Below are 14,640 nucleotides of genomic sequence, written 5' to 3'. Positions count from 1 at the left end.
TTTTTGCTAATGCATGCTGAAGTTATTTAGTTCATTTGCTAAAAACTTCAGACTAAATATGCTTAAGTTATTTAGTTCATTTGCGAAAATTTTAGACTAAAACATGCTTATGTTTTTGTATTGCAGTATGTCATTTTCTAGTGAATTTTTGCTAATGCATGCTGAAGTTATTTAGTTCATTTGCTAAACTTCAGACTAAATATGCTTAAGTTATTTAGTTCATTACACTTAAGTTATTTAGTTTATTTGCTAAAACTTCAGACTAAACATGCATAAGTTATTTAATTCATTTGCTAAAACTTCAGACTAAACATGTTTAAGTTATTTAGTTCATTCTTACCAAAACATGTTGAAGTTTTGTCCTGCAGCCTACAGTTTTGTCAATAGTCCTGAAGGGCAAAATCGTCTTTTTAAAATGCTTTTAACAAAAAAATGGGTACGGATACAAACGGAAAAATAAAACGGGTATAAATTAAAAGGGGGCGACCAAATAGGGCGCTCCAAGCAATTTTTACGGCAAACAAGGTTTCTAAAATACAAATATTATCTCAACACTTGTATCTAAATTGAAGAATGTTAAGAAAGAGTATCCCGAAACTACTTAACTTAGTTAAAGAATATTTAATCTTTTAACCATAACAAACACAAGTAAAATATAGTAACTCTCAATTTCTGTGACTGTTTTGTAATCATATTAACATTAGCAAACCGACAACGGTAGCAAAAGGAAGAGGGAAAAGAATGCATTCAAATTTGCAAGCCATAGTCAAAATGACAATACCAAAGAAATCAATAACTTTTGAAAATTGAAAAATAGGTTAGGCAACTAGATGACCAATTAGTATCATCATTGTCCATGAGAATTATGGGAAAACAACAAAAGAGTGAAGGCAAACAAGCATAATTAATTAAGGTTAAACACATGCACTCAGCCCACATATTCAAAATATTATGGTTTCATATCATCCTAAGATTCCTTAGGACACCAACTTTATACTATTTATTCACTTATCCTAAATATTAAAGTAGTAGACAGAAGAAGTGCGCATGCCTGTTATCTTCTGCTTGCTTTTCTTCTCTTCATTTCATATCATTCCACTTCACGTTGGTACACTGTAAGATTGGATAAAAGTACAAGATATCTTCTTTTACTCACTCTTAATGTAGGCTTTTAGTAATTAAAATTATTCTCAAAAAGAAAAAAGTTCAAATTTGTTGTTGTACTATTATCGAAATTAGCAATTTTATTTTTGTTAAAAAAGATTTCCACTCATACCTTGCCGTTAGAAAATCGCCTTGTATTTGTCTTTGCCATTAGTGATTTTTTTTAATTAAAGGTGAGTTTATTCAACTTTAAATAATAATGATAAATCTGACCTTTTAGAGATATTGTAGTTAAAAAATAATTTGCATTTATAGTATTATATTGGTATTTTTTTTTATTATAGTATTTATTAGGTCGAGTTTGTAAAATCAATTTGTTTATATATCGTACTAGTGGTGTTAAAATATTTCAAAAATACTCATAAGATAGGTTATTTCAAATAATAATCAATCTTTTATACTAAAAAGNTGAGTTTTGGAATTTTTAAATTGGAAATTGAAGGGCCATTTGAGGTCGGATTTGGGAGTTCTTGGTATGTATGAACTCATGGCGAGATGAGAAATCCATTGATGTGAATTTTGTAATTTTTTGAGAAGTGGGCCCGGGGCTCGGGTTTTGCTAGTTTCGAGTTTTTTGCTATTTTTTGATTGGGTATTGTTCCCTTAGCATATTGTGATGTATTCGCTCTGATTTTGGATAGATTCGACGCGCGTGGAGGCCGATTTGAGGGGCAAAGGCTTCGTGAGCTAGAGATTTCACCGGTTCGAGGTGAGTAATGATTGTTTATATATCGTACTAGTGGTGTTAAAATATTTCAAAAATACTCATAAGATAGGTTATTTCAAATAATAATCAATCTTTTATACTAAAAAGTGCCATTTGGAGACGAACTCCACTTGAAAAAAGTGGTTTCAACTTGCATTGCATGGAGTTTGATTTTGGAAGGGAAAGTTTGGAATGGGGCTGACGGAGTAGTTAAGTGAATTGGACATAGAATTTTGGCTATTTTTTTATTAAAAAAAAAAAAACTGAAAACATTGTTTGTTCATGAAACTTGATAATTTTTTTAAGATAAATTTTCATTTTTTAGAAATTGGTTTGAGGCAGTTTTGGTGTAAATTCTTTTTCTTCCACTCATAAAATTTCAACTTTGTTTCAAGTATAATGCATGTCCAAATACAACTTTAAACTTTTAAAAATTATTTTGCAACACAACTTTAAAATCTTTTTTTTTCTTTTCAAGTTTCAATAAAGTTTATGTTCAAACGCTAGCTAAATATGAAATTTGAAAATATATGGTTGAAGTTGAAAAAAAGAATTTGAACTTGAAAGTGAAAAAGAATATTTGAAAATCATCATTTTCACCTGTAATATTTCTCAAGCAAGTTTCAACTTCAAATTTCAAGGTGAATTGAAATAATTAATCACATTGTAAATAAATATTAATTTACAAATAATATTTCAATGTCTGCTCATAAATTTTTGTTTCTGTAACTATCTAAAACAAACTCTAACTTTTACCAATATTTTAACTTTAACTTCAAATAGTAGTTTTTCTTTTTGTCAGTTTTAGTTCAAGTATATACAAAATTACAAATATTTCCAAATATTTCAATTAAAAAAGGGAACTCATAAGATTGCAAGGTCACCCCGAGTGAGAACCTCTCGACCTCTCATAAGCTCCTAGTCATGGACCTTGAGATCGTGTGGAAGAGGAGGAAGAGGGCGATATATAGCCAACATAGGATCAAGTGGGGAGCCACTATGGGGGCTTGGAGTAGTAGTGGGGACGCAAGCGCTATGTGGACCACGACTGCGCAGTGCATTAGGGAAGCCGCGAGTGAGGTATTAGGGGTCTCAAAGGGTTACTCTAGTGGTCACAAGGGAGACTGATGGTGGAATGAAGAGGTGCAAGGAAAATCGGAAACCAAGAAAGCAGCATATTTGAAGCTAGTGGAAAGTGTAGACGAGGAGAAGAAGAGCGCGAATAGGGAGCATTATAAGTTGCCTAAGAAAGAGGCAAAGCTAACAGTTACGACGGCCAAGACTGCAACTTTTAGTCATTTGTATGAGGAACTCGAGGGCCGAGGTGAGGATAAGAGGTTGTTCAGGTTAGCCAAGGCGCGTGACTTGGACCAAGTGAAGTGAATCAAGGACGAAGAAGGTAGAGTTTTATTAGACGAGGGGCTTATCCGTCGGAGATGGCAGACCTACTTCCATAGTCTCTTGAACGAGGAGGGGGACAAGAGCATTGTTCTGGGTGATTTGGAACTCTCCGGGAGTCATTGTGACTTTGGGTATTGTAGGCGAATTAGAGTTGATGAAGTTGAGAGTAGGGGCAAATCGATTGGGCCGGATGAAATCTGTTGGCCCAAGTAAAGGTTAGTTTTGAAGACTGACAAAGGAACTCATGATGAACCAGGTCCATCCAGTGGTCCATCCCTCAGGCGCACAAAAACGAGCAGATTTGAGCATGTGGGTTGCACGTGATGGAGATAAGCTTAACTTGGTGTATTTAATATCTCCTGATCGAAAAGGTTGCATAATTGATAAGGAGAAGGACTCCTTAATCAAAGAGAACACAATCCAAGATAGGGAAGGAGTTAGAAGTTGAAATCAACTAGAACTCTTCCACCAAGGAAGAGTTGCATCAGAACTCTAGTTATTTCTTCATCTACTAACTCTATAAATTGCAGGATGTTCTCACATTAAAGTGTTGCACAAAAACGCAGAAGTTAAACGTAAATTGGGAGCAAAATAGCAAGGCTTTTTGCAAGCAGTTCGTGTGTGATTCAAGTGTGCAAACCAGAAGCTACATGAATTAGATTGAAGAACCAGCTCCATAAAGAGTTTTATGTATCTTTCTTTATTTCTAGTTCAATTGTAGTAGGTGTTTCATATTGTACCTTTCAGCTTTATCTAGAAGCAATTGTAATAGGTAATTTGAGTATTCAAGTTAGAGTTAACTTGAAGTTGTCGCAGCAGTTAGAGGCTGGTTGCCACAACGGGATTAGAGTTAATCCTTAGGTTTACAAAGAGTTTTGTAAATGCAGTTTTGGCTCAGTGATTTTAGTGGAAGTTTGGGAAAATCCTACTGAGTAGTAGGTCGTGGTTTTTTCACCTTTTGAGCCAGGTGTTTTCCACGTAAAATCTCTGTGTTCTTTATTTTCTGTAATTATTATTCCGCAAACAGCAGTAGTTAGTACACCTAGAAGAACCAGGTTCTTCTAGAGCGAAAATTGGGTACCACACAAATCACCCCCCACTTGTGTGGTATTGACGTTTAGAACATCAATTGGTATCAGAGCAGGTTATCCTTGAAGAGGCTAACACCTTAGGAAAAGATCAACATGAGTGCGCCACCTGGGAACTGGGAAGGGCAATCCACTGATAGGCCTCCACTCTTTAATGGCCACTACTACTCTTGGTGGAAAAACAGGATGAGAGATCACATCATAGGAGAAGACTATGAACTTTAGGACATAGTCACTGATGGTCCTCTAGCAACTACAAAGAAGAATGCTGAAGGAGTGGATGTGCCTGACTGCACTGCGGACTTGAGGAAGTGGGAAAAGAATGCAAAGGCCAAGAAATGGCTTGTGTGTGGACTTGGTCCAGACGAGTACAGTAGAATTCAAAGCTGTACCACTGCTAAGGAAATCTGGGACACTTTGCAAGTGGCTCATGAAGGAACACCTCAAGTGAAGAGGTCCAGATGAACACTGCTATATTCTCAATATGAGAATTTCACCATGAATGAAGGGGAAACCATCCAAGAGATGTATACGAGGTTCACCGCATTAACAAATGAACTTAAGTCTCTTGGAAGGGTTATTCTTGAAGAAGACAAAGTCGAGAAGATTTTGACAAGGGTACTGCCAATCTATTGGGAAAGCAAAATCACAGCTATTCAGGAATCAAAGAACATTGCCACTCTTAAATTGGATGAGCTAATTGGAAATCTCATTGCCTATGAACTTAGAAGGCAAACCATGAAGATGGATGCACCCAAAAAGGAAAGGAGCATGGCATTCAGAATCACTGAAGGTGCTGATCTAGAGGAGGATGAAATGACCATGATCACAAAGGATTTCAAGAAGTACCTAATGAGAGAAAATGGTCCTTCAAGAAGTGGAAGCTATAACAAACCAAGGGTTCCTGAAAAACAAACCAATGAGGGGTGTTATAAGTGTGGGAAGAATGATCACCACATCAAAAACTGCCCTCAATGGGAAATTGAATGGAAAAAGGAAAGAGCTGAACGAAGGAACAGGAAGAAGGAACAGGTTCATCACAAGAAGAACAAAGGATCAACAAAGGCTATGGTTGCTGCTTGGGGTGAAAGCTCAGATGATGATCAGAAGATGAAGATGGAGATGAACAAGCACTTATGGCAATTGGGAAATCCGATGAGGAATCTGAGGTAAGTATAATTCATCTTAAAAACAAGATTAAATTTTTGTCTAAAGAAAGTCTCGCTGAGTTACTTCTAGATTTCATTGATGAATTTGAGGTTATAAACAATGAAAAGGAACAACTGTCTAAGGAGTGTGTGATTCTGAAAGCTAAGTGCAAAAACCTGGAACTTAGGGCTAATGAGAGTGATAGTAAAAATGCTGAGTTGAAGAACTAGGTTCATGAAATTGACACCACAGTCCTAGAGCTTAAATCTGAAAATCTAAAATTGAAATTAGGAACCGGTAAAAAGAAATTTGATCACACACAATTCACTAGTAGGAAAAATGAAAGATGAGCTGTACAAAAGAGATGAGCAGATTAAAGTCCTAAAAGAAGATCTTGGAAAGGTGAAACATGAATTAGACAGAACTTGCAAATGGAACAAGGCCTCTGATGCACTCTCTTGGTTGCAAGAGCATCACAGTAGCAACAAAAGAGGACTTGGCTATGGGACTCAAGCACCAAAGTGGGACCCTAAAAGCAAGTACCTCACACTTCCTGAGAACAAAATTTGCACACATTGTGGTAAAACTGGTCACTATAAAAGTGAATGTATTGCAAAAGAAAAGGCTAGTCAAAAGAATAAAGAATTTATTCAAGGGAAAAATAGGCTGCCGGGTTGGGCTAAAAAGAATCTGATTCACCCTTTTGCCTATAGAAAGGGACTCAAACTAGTTTGGGTTCCTAAGACTAACCCCTGATTTCCTTTTGTGGTTCTAAGTGAAGGGGAGCAGCCAAATATGGTACATGGATAGTGGCTGTTCAAAGCATATGACAGGAAGCAAGAACCAGTTCCTTTTACTTGAGGACCTTAAATGAGGTAATGTCTCCTTTGGAAATGGGAAGAAAGGTGAGATCATTGGGGTTGAAAAGGTAGGTAAGACTGATTCTCACTCTATTGAGAATGTCTACTTGATAGATGGCCTAAAGTACAGTCTAATCAGTGTATCACAATTATGTGATAAAGGTAACTTGGTAGCATTCACCATTACCAAATATTTTGTGATTAATCTTACCATTGACAAGATTGTTTTGCAGGGAAAAAGAGTAAACAATACATGCATTGTAGATTTGTCCACACTTTCAGAAAATGAACTCACTTGCTTAAGTGTGTTGGACAATGATCCCCTCCTTTGGCACAAGAGACTTGGACATGCAAGTCTGAGTCAACTCAACAAATTAGTCTACAAGGACCTGGTGATAGGGCTGCCTAACATCAAGTTCAAGGAAGACAAAGTTTGTGAGGCTTGTGCAAGGGGGAAGCAGGTAAGATCCTCTTTTAAATGCAAGAAAGTGGTAAGTACCACCAGAACGATGGAACTGGTCCATATGGATCTCTGTGGTCCAATGAGAATATTAAGCAGAGTGGTAAAAAGACATGTGATGGTGCTTGTNCGGCTTTAGAAGAAGAACAAATAGAACAGGTTTTTCGTCCGGGCTCAAGACCCACAGTACTACGAAAGGTTGATGCTGATTGAAGGCCAGAAATTCTCTGACATCATCAAGCTAGGGGAGAGAATTGAGGAAGGTATTAAAAGTGGTATGGTCACTAACTTTGAAGTATTACAGGCTACCAACAAGGCTCTACAGTCTGGTGGCACGTCCAAGAAAAGGGATGTGAGTGCCGTGATGGTTACACAGAGAACAAAATCCCCAATCAAATACCAAACCTACCCAATACCCCCTCTTACATATCAACCTACCCCAAATTACCCCGCACCTTCCTACCAAGCTCCACCACCTGCCTATCAATCACCTCCACCTCCCACATACCAACCCACTTCACCCAAATATTCCCAACCCGCACAAGTCTACCAAGCCTACAACACTCAACCATCCCACTATCAATCACCTCCTACTCGCCAAAAATTTCCTAGACCCCGACCAAATTTTGACCGCAGACCTCCCAAATAATACACCGCCATTGCCGAACCAATCGACCAGCTGTACGAAAGACTCAAAGCCGCTGGTTATGTCACCCCTATCCCTGCCATAACTCCTGAACACCCTTCCCAGTGGATTAACCCAAACAAAACTTGTGCATACCATTCTGGCATGAAGGGACATACTATTGATGAGTGACGCTCCCTGAAGGACAAGATCCAGGATTTAATTAATAACAAGATTATCGTGGCAAAGGAGCCTGCTCCGAACATCCGCAGCAACCCTCTACCAGACCACAAGGGTGGAAGTGTTCATATGATTGAAATAGAAGATGATTGGGATCCCAAATGATCAATCGGCTTGATCACGGAAGGTGACGATCCAAAGAAACCAACGGTCACTCTTAACCCGATTGTAGTCCAAATTCAGCCTTCTGAAGATGCTGAGGTGAACATGTCCATACCGCTTGAGTTTGAAGCACCAGCCTCCGCAAAGACGCCAACACCAATCGAGGTCGAGTTTGGGTCCCCAAAGGCGCCTGATCCCTTTGAAGTTATTGTATTACCTACCAAGGCAAGGGTGCCTATTCCAGTAGCAATGACAGCCATAACACCGTTCCACACAAAAGCTATACCGTGGGACTACACAGCCGAGGCAAGAAGGAAAGGAAAAGCCAAGTTCGGAGAAATAGTTGCAGCAGCAGGGTATGACAAGAACCGGCAGGGTTTATTCCCCAGAACACTTAGCTGAGTCGAGTAATCAGACCTCTGGCCGACCAGCCATCATTGAAACTGGACCCGGTGATCTCTGGAGAAAGATACAAGCCAAGGAATACTCGGCCATTGACCAGCTGAACAATACACCGGCACAAATTTCTATCTTGGCTTTATTGCAAAGTTCTGATGCACACAAGAATGCCTTGTTGAAGGTATTGAGTGAGCCGTATGTACCAAGCAACATCACTGGAGGAGAAATGGCGAACATGGTGGGCCAAGTGTTGGAGATTCATAAAATCACCTTTCACGAGGATGAGCTGTCACCGGAAGGATTGAGTCATAACAAGGCATTGCACATCACTGTGCAGTGCGAGGATTATTTTATCACCCGGATCCTGGTCGATGGGGGGGTCCAGTCTCAACATTTGTCCTCTGGTAACACTCAGAACATTGGGAAAAGGGCTGCATGAAATCAAGGATGGGGCCATCAACGTCAAATCTTTCGACGGATCTCAAAGGTCCACTATTGGGGAAATTAGCCTACGTTTGCAGATGGGGCCCACTTGGTTCGATGTTGATTTTCAAGTGATAGACGTGCTGGCTTCTTAAAATTTGCTGTTGGGACGACCATGGATTCATGCCGCCGGGGCCGTGTCATCAACACTACATCAGGCAGTGAAATTTGAATGGAATCACCAGGAGGTGATCATTCATGGTAACGGTAGCAACCCCATATATAGCCGTTAGACCATTCCAGCAATTGGAGGAAGAAGAAGATTAGGTGGGGAAACTTACCACCACATCGAGCGGGTCAACGCAGTCGACAAAGACAAATGGTAGAACAACAAAATTGAAAGCATACTGAATTGGAACGGATATAAACCTGGAAAAGGCCTTGGCAAAAACCTCCAAGGAATCGCTAAGCCTATCAAGCTCAAGAAGCATGGAACCACCTTCGGGTTGGGGTATGAGTATACCTGGGAAGAATTCAAGGACTGGTCGCCACCCTGGCGTGGCCTTTACTATCCATTGGAGCAGCCGACCCCGTCTAGAGCAGACTTTTCAACCAGCCGAGGTTATCTATGGGTCAGAAGAAGAGGAAGCATTAGCAGCGATGAGGAATTTGTTCCTGGAAGAGGATGATATGGACTGTTGTGTCATTTTTGAGGAGGAGGGGGAGGATGGCCCTTCCATACAGGCTGTGAGCAGAGGAGCACACCTCAGCAACTGGACTATCAGAACTACCAGAGCCCGACGTGCCTCGGGGTAGCAAGGCTGAACAAAGCATTACGCACTATTTTGCTTTATTAAGTTTATTTTCTTTTCGTATTTGTTGGCCCAAGTAAAGGTTAGTTTTGAAGACTGACAAAGGAACTCAGACATGAACCAGGTCCATCCAGTGGTCCATCCCTCAGGTTTACAAAAACGGGCAGATTCAAGCATGTGGGATGCACGTGAAGGAGATAAGCTTAACTTGGTGTACTTAGTATCTCCTGATCGAAAAGGTTGCATAATTGATAAGGAGAAGGAGTCCTTAATCAAAGAGAACACTATCCAAGATTGAGAAGGAGTTAGAAGTTGAAATCAACTAGAACTCTTCCACTAAGGAAGAGTTGCATCAGAACTCTAGTTATTTCTTCATCTACTAACTCTATAAATTGCAGGATGTTCTCACATTAAATGTGTTGCACAAAAACGCAGAATTTAATCGTGAATTGGGAGCAAAATAGCAAGGCTTTTTGCAAGCAGTTCGTTTGTGATTCAAGTGTGCAAACCAGAAGCTACATGAACCAGATTGAAGAACCAGCTCCATAAAGAGTTTTATGTGTCTTTCTTTATTTCTAGTTCAATTGTAGTAGGTGTTTCATATTGTACCTTTTAGCTTTATCTAGAAGCAGTTGTAATAGGTATACTGAGTATTCAAGTTAGAGTTAACTTGAAGTTGTCGCAGCAGTTAGAGGTTGGTTGCCACAACGGGATTAGAGTTAATCCTTAGGTTTACAAAGAGTTTTGTAAATGCTGTTTTGGCTCAGTGATTTTAGTGGAAGTTTGGGAAAATCCTACTGAGTAGTAGGTCGTGGTTTTTTCACCTTTTGAGCCAGGCATTTTCCATGTAAAATTCTCTGTGTTCTTTATTTTCTGTATTTATTATTCCGCAAACAGTAGTAGTTAGTACGTCTAGAAGAACCAGGTTCTTCTAGAGCGAAAATTGGGTACCACACAAAATCACCCCCCCCCCCTCTTGTGTGGTATTGACGTTTAGAACATCAATTGGTATCAGAGCAGGTTATCCTTGAAGAGGCTAACACCTTAGGAACATTTCAAAATGAGCGCACCACCTGGAAACTGGGAAGGGCAATCCACTGATAGGCCTCCACTCTTTAATGGCCACTACTACTCTTGGTGGAAAAACAGGATGAGAGATCATATCATAGGAGAAGGTTATGAACTCTGGGACATAGTCACTGATGGTCCCTTGGCTACTACAAAGAAAAATGCTGAAGGAGTGGATGTGCCAAAGACAAGAGTTGATTGTACCGCTGAAGACATGAAGAAATGGGAGAAGAATGCTAAGGCCAAGAAATGGCTTGTGTGTGGACTTGGTCCAGACGAGTACAATAGAATTCAAAGTTGTACCACTGCTAAGGAAATATGGGACACTTTGCAAGTGGCTCATGAAGGAACACCTCAAGTGAAGAGGTCCAGAGGAACACTGCTGTATTCTCAATTTGAGAATTTCACCATGAAGGAAGAGAAACAATCCAAGAGATGTATACAAGGTTCACCACACTGACAAATGAACATAAGTCTCTTGGAAGGGTTATTCTTGAAGAAGACAAAGTTGAGAAGATTTTGACAAGGGTACTGCCAATCTCTTGGGAAAGCAAAATCACAGCTATTCAGGAATCAAAGAACATTGCCACTCTTAAGTTGGATGAGCTAATTGGAAATCTCACTGCGTATGAACTTAGAAGGCAAACCATGAAGATGGATGCACCCAAGAAAGAAAGGAGCATGGCATTCAGAATCACTGAAGGTGCTGATCTGGAGGAGGATGAAATGAGCATGATCACAAAGGATTTCAAGAAGTACCTAATGAGAGGAAATGGTCCTTCAAGAAGTGGAAGCTACAGCAAACCAAAGGTTCCTGAAAAACAAACCAATGAGGGGTGTTACAAGTGTGGGAAGACTGATCACCACATCAAACATTGCCCTCATGGGAAATTGAATGGAAGAAGGAAAGAGCTGAACGAAGGAACAGGTTCAACCCAAGAAGAACAAAGGATCAACAAAGGCTATGGTTGCTGTTTGGGGTGAAAGCTCAGATGATGACTCAGAAGACGAAGATGGAGATGAACAAGCACTTGTGGCAATTGGAGAATCCGTTGAGGAATCTGAGGTAAGTATAATTCATCTCAAAGACAAGATTAAGTTTTTGTCTAAAGAAAGTCTATCTGAATTACTCCTGGATTTCATTGATGAATGTGAGGATCTAAACAATGAAAACAAACAGCTGTCTAGGGAATGTGTGATCCTAAAAGCCAACTGCAAAAATCTAGAGTCTAGGGCTAATGAGAGTGAAAGTAAAAACGCTGAGTTGAAGAACCAGGTTCATGAACTTGACACCACAGTCCTAGAGCTTAAATCTAAAAATCTAAAATTGAAAATAGGAAATGGTAAAAAGAAATCTGATCACACACAACTCACTTTAGAAGAAAATATAGGAAAAATGAAAGATGAGTTGTACAAAAGAGATGAGCAGATAAGAGTCCTTAAGGAGGATCGAAACAAGGTTAAGCACGAGCTAGATAGAACCTGTAAATGGAATAGGTCCTCCGATGCACTTTCATGGCTACATGAACACCATAGTAGCAATAAGAGAGGACTTGGCTACGGGACCCCTGCACCTAAGTGGGATCCCAAAAGCAAGTACCTCACACTTCCTGAGAACAAAATTTGCACACACTGTGGTAAAACTGATCACTATAAAAGTGAATGTATTGCAAAAGAAAAGGTTAGTCAAAAGAATAAAGAATTTGTTCAAGGGAAAAATAGGCTGCCAAGTTGGGCTAAAAGGAATCTGATTCACCCTTTTGCCTATAGAAAGGGACCCAAACTAGTTTGGGTTCCTAAGACTAACCCCTGATTTCCTTTCGCGGGTCCAAGTGAAGGGGAGCAGCCAAATAATGTACATGGATAGTGGTTGTTCAAAGCATATGACAGGAAGCAAGAACCAGTTCCTTTCACTTGAGGACTTCAAATGAGGTAATGTCTCCTTTGGAAATGGGAAGAAAGGTGAGATCATTGGGGTTGGAAAGGTAGGTAAGACTGATTCTCACTCTATTGAGAATGTCTACTTGATAGATGGCCTAAAGTACAATCTAATCAGTGTATCACAATTATGTGATAGAGGTAACTTGGTAGCATTCACTTCTACCAAATGTTTTATGATAAATCTTACCACTGACAAGATTGTTTTACAGGGAAAAAGAGTAAACAAATATTTATATTGTAGATCTGTCCACACTTTCAGAAAATGAACTAACTTGCTTAAGTGTGTTGGACAATGATCCCCTCCTTTGGCACAAGAGACTTGGACATGCAAGTCTGAGTCAACTCAACAAATTAGTCTCCAAGGATCTGGTGATAGGGCTGCCTAACATCAAGTTCAAGGAAGACAAAATTTGTGAGGCTTGTGCAAGGGGGAAGCAGGTAAGATCCTCTTTTTAAATGCAAGAAAATGGTAAGCACCACCAGACGATGGAACTGGTCCATATGGATCTCTGGGGTTCAATGAGAACATTAAGCAGTGGTGGTAAAAGATATGTGATGGTGCTTGTTGATGATTACTCTAGGTTTACTTGGACATTGTTTTTAACATATAAAGATGAAGCATTTGACATGTTTACTTCTTTTGTTAGAAAAACTCATAAACAACTAGGTAATCAACTTGCATCAATTAGTTCTGATCATGGAACTGAATATGAAAATGCTAAGTTTGCTGAATTTTTGCATGCTACATCATAAATAGTTTCATGACTAGACCTCTTGTTAAGAAGATTCCCTATGAGTCACTTAAAGGGAGAAAGCTAAATATATCCCATCTTAGGGCATTTAGATGCAAGTGCTTTGTGCACAATAATGGCAAAGACTCCCTAGGTAAGTATGATCCCAAAAGTGAGGAGGGAGTATTCTTGGGATATTCTTCACATAGTAAAGCTTATAAGATATACAGTAAAAGAACTATGTGTGTAGAAAAAAATTGTATATGTTATTTTTTAAAATGACTAACATTCTTTCTGAGAGGCAGGAACAAGATAATGAAGAGATTGGGATGATAAGAAATTTAAATGGTGAAACCATAGTCCAGCCTGAAGATAAATCACAAGAAGGAACAGGTGATGGAACAGGTCCTTCCACCCAGGGCAACATGACAGGGGGAACTGACTAGAGAGGAACTAATCCTCAAACCTCGAGGGAACCTATCCATGAACCTATTCCTCAGTAACAAAACCAGGAAGGAACATCCAAAGAAATTGACACTCCTATTGCAACGTCCATGAAATTAGATATAGATGAACCTGGTTCATCGTTGATCAGAAGTTGTATAGGGGAATGATTGGTTCTCCTTTGTATCTTACTACTAGCAGACCTAATATTGTTTTCAGTATAGGTCTTTGTGCTCGATTTCAAGCAAATCCAAGGAAGTCCCACTTGACTGCTGTCAAGAGAATTTTGAGATACTTGAAATGCACCACTGACCTTTTCCCTTGGTATCCAAAAGGTAGTAATTTTAACCTAGTGGGATATGTTGACGCTGATTATGCAGGTTTCCTTGTGGATAGGAAGAGCACCTCAGGTATGGCACACATTCTTGGTTCATGTATTGTGTCATGGGCTACTAAAAAGCAAACTTCAGTGGCCTTGTCTACTGCTGAAGCTGAATATGTTGATGCTGCTTCGTGTTGTGCTCAATTGCTATGGATCAAACAGCAGCTGGTAGATTTTGGTATTGAAATAGGTTGCATTCCTATTTTCTGTGATAACACTAGTGCTATTAGTATGACTAAGAATCCGGTTCATCATAAGTGAACTAAGCACATAGATGTTAGAAACTAATTTTTGAGGGACAACTATGAGAAAGGCTTGATCACTATGGAGTTGTGTGCTACTGACAAGCAAATTGCTGACATCTTCACAAAAGCCTTAGGTAGAGATCACTTTGAGAGGAAAAGGTTGGAATTAGGGATGATTAAGATCACCTAAAAGGACCAGTTCAAGGTTAAACGAAAAAAAATGAAAAAAAATTGAAAAATAATTGGTTAGAAAAGTCAGTAAATTGTGATAATTAGATTAAATCTTGCTCAGTCTCATACTTTCCATAGTATACTCTCATGCCATGTGTTAAAATGACTCATTAATCTCTAATGATATTTTCTCTATTTTGGAAAATTTAGACTCACACAAGAGAAGTAT

Source organism: Nicotiana attenuata, chromosome 5 (assembly GCF_001879085.1).
Source record: "Nicotiana attenuata strain UT chromosome 5, NIATTr2, whole genome shotgun sequence".
Classification (NCBI taxonomy): domain Eukaryota; kingdom Viridiplantae; phylum Streptophyta; class Magnoliopsida; order Solanales; family Solanaceae; genus Nicotiana; species Nicotiana attenuata.
The sequence above is the reverse complement of the archived record's forward strand: the minus strand, read 5'-3'. Positions refer to the sequence as shown.